At 47.3% G+C, this 2,952-nt stretch overlaps 1 protein-coding gene across 2 annotated transcripts in view; it reads right to left on the bottom strand.

Moving 5' to 3' along the window:
- Positions 1–2,178, bottom strand: part of SGSM3 (small G protein signaling modulator 3) — a 28,149-nt gene extending 25,971 nt beyond the window's left edge. The window contains exon 1 of one of the 2 annotated variants that reach the window (XM_014963790.1): positions 2,111–2,178. The gene's annotated coding sequence lies outside the window, so the exon portion shown is untranslated. The remainder of the gene's footprint in view (positions 1–2,110) is intronic. The other variant, XM_014963791.1, reaches the window with a different exon arrangement.
- Between the last annotated feature and the right edge of the window lie 774 nt (positions 2,179–2,952).

Raw genomic sequence — 2,952 nt, 5'->3', positions numbered from 1 at the left:
CATCAATATGCATATTTTGATTATATAAATTTATCATGGGCATTGCTTGATGACGAGTAGCATGGAAATTTTTTTTTTTTTTTTTTTTCATAGGCCAGAAACAGAATTGCTCTGTTACCAATACAACTTGTTGCACTGCAGTTTAAGAAAAGCTGAGACTTCCTCGGAGACAAAACAAATGTGGCAGGACAACATCCTCCTCTTCCCTACCTGGTGTCAACAGTAACACAGCTGACAAGTGAGATTTTCCCCAACGCTCCCAGATACTTACCCTGCGTAAGCTTTATGTATCTAAAAATCCTGACCACGTGATGAAACGCAGCACAGAAAGAAGTTTAAACAAGTCTGTGTGTTGCTGAGGATACAAACCTGAAGTACCAACACCTCTCCATCTCTTGAGGGACATTTGGGACACTGTACTCATGACATACAGTAAAGCCATTTGGCTACCTCATCCTACTTGACAATTGCAAAATCTCTATATCCTATCCCTTTGAGCTAGTACAGGATCTAGGATAACCAGTGTGATACAGATGACCAAATTAGGATCACCACTGATTTAGCTAGAAGACCTGTAGGACCATGTACACCAAAATACAAGTTGTCTTACCTCTGTCACTGAAGTTAAAGTTACAATACGCTTTAAGATTTTTTTTTTTAAGTTTTCTTTCCTTCTCATGTTGTTTTGGTGAGAAGTTTGCAATTAACAGCCAGGAAGACAGACATCACCCCGATCATTTCCAAAACAGCTACAACCTCAAACACAGTATCACTTGGGAGAGGTGAGCTCACCGATTCCTTTGTTAGAGCATCCCAAATACCAAATGTGGTACGCAGTTTTGCAAAACGTAACACGCAAACAAATTCAGAATGGGAACTGAGGCTGGCAGCTCATTTCATACAGATCCCTTAACTAATAATCTCTCCTGTTATCATGCCACCTCAGCTAAGAGAAGTTGATTTTTAAAAGCAAAATATTTTTATTATCATCTACCTTTTAAGATTGTCAGAGTCCTTTAGAACACTGTTATTTGCAAAAGATACCATCTTGCAGGAAAGCAAGCAACAGGTTAAGAGCACAGTAAAAAAGAAAAACTTAAATGACATTAGCAGAGACCCCAAAATTGGAGCATCATGTCAGTCCTGGACAGGTGTGCAGTACTTCCCTCACCTCATTAGCTGCTGTTAACTCTATCATCCCCTGACCAGTGTACTTCCTCCAGAAATATGGCCCCTCCTCTCTGCTGCCCCTCATGGATTCTCTTCATCCTTCTTCTGAGGAAGCATCACTATGAATGACATCTCCCTGAGACTACCCAGACACATTATCAAAACATCATCCTAAATAGAAATTAAGAAATGTGGCACTGTCATTTTCGTATGTTAAATACAAAATTAACATAACTTTGTATTAACATGAAACAACCAGTCTCCACCCTGACCTCTTTAATTACATATCATGCCTCTTCTCACATCCTTCCTTCCCTTTCAATTTGTGAATTTTCCAGGGTAGTAATTCAACCTTTGTTTCTGCGTAGGGAAAGCCACTCACACAACGTACAGATCCAGAAATACAAAATGAAATACGTCTTCATTCCAGTGACTGTTTCTTTCCAGGACATCACTCCAGACGCTGTAGCAGCTTTAAAACTACTCTGGAATTCAGATTATCCAGCAAGCAACTGTATTCCCATCAACATCTCGGCAAAAGCACAGCAGTGCCCCACTCCTGCTAGGCTGGTAGTTCCTTCTTAAGTGATTTTAAGATTTAGCCTCTCACTACTGAACACCTGCTGTTCTTAACTCGAGCAAGACTGCTTTTCGCTCCCATCTATTAGCACTAAAGGATCCTCCATTTCCTCAAAGCACTTTTACTACTTTATTCCCACCACTCCTCTCCTCCCTCTCCAAACATCATAGCAAGCCATGCAACGTAAGGCTGAGACATCATAAAGTAAGAAGCTATGACATCACATAAAAAAACCCCACACCAACAATGAAATCTACTTGTTTAGAAGGAAAGTACCTGCCAAAATTCAGACATCCCTCAAAAAATTAGGAAGGAAGTAAAGCAGACATTGAGAAGAAATCTTTCCTGTCCCACCCTTACCAGCTCTGTGAAGAGACACCAACTGTCCCGGAGCCCGCAGCCACTGCCTGCGAAGAGATTTAAATCCGTGTCACAGCGGTTCTCCACTCCCTTGAATTCACATCACCAGGTATGAGGAATTACATTTGTCTCCCGACTTCCTTCTAACATCTATTACAGCTGACAATCACAGGGCCTGCAGTGTGTCTATTTATGCCCACTGCCGAGAGGATACTGCCATATTTCCATCTCTGTTTCGTGACTGTTCCTTCCTCCCTCCCCCCCCTTCCCCAAGCCAGACAGGAGACAGACTTATCTCTCCTCTGGGGCACCTCCGAAAAGATGCTGGCGGGGAGGGCAAATGAGGGAGGGATGAGACCACCGGAGAATCGGGGAGAGGAGAAAAGGCAGGTTATGGTAGAGGCATATCCCGGGGGGCAGGAGGGATCAGGGATGGAGGCGGGGGGGCGGAAACAGAGCCTGGGGAAGGGGGGAGCAGGCAGAGCACCCCCGCGGGGAGCACCGTGCCCCAGGCAGCCCAGGGGAGGCTGGTGATGAAGCTGTGCACCACATGAGTCCCTCGCCGGAGCCCAGCCCCTGCGTCAGCGCAGCAGGTGAGCGGCAGCCTCTGCCCGAGGGGGGGGCGGAGGGACGCCCCCGGCCCTGCCCCGCGCGGAGCGGGGTGGAGGGACCCCCTCGGCCCGGCCCGGGAAGGGGCCAGGGAACGACGACGCGGCCGCGCACCCCCAGCCCCACACATACACAGAGCCCCGGCGGCAGGGCCGCCCCAGCGGCTTCGGCCGAGGGGCACGGCCGGGAAAGCGGGGGGGGTGTCGGCTCTGTGTGAGGGGCCTCACAGGTGG

Source organism: Calidris pugnax, unplaced genomic scaffold (assembly GCF_001431845.1).
Source record: "Calidris pugnax isolate Ruff unplaced genomic scaffold, ASM143184v1 scaffold44, whole genome shotgun sequence".
NCBI lineage: Eukaryota > Metazoa > Chordata > Aves > Charadriiformes > Scolopacidae > Calidris > Calidris pugnax.
The sequence above is the reverse complement of the archived record's forward strand: the minus strand, read 5'-3'. Positions and strand labels throughout refer to the sequence as shown.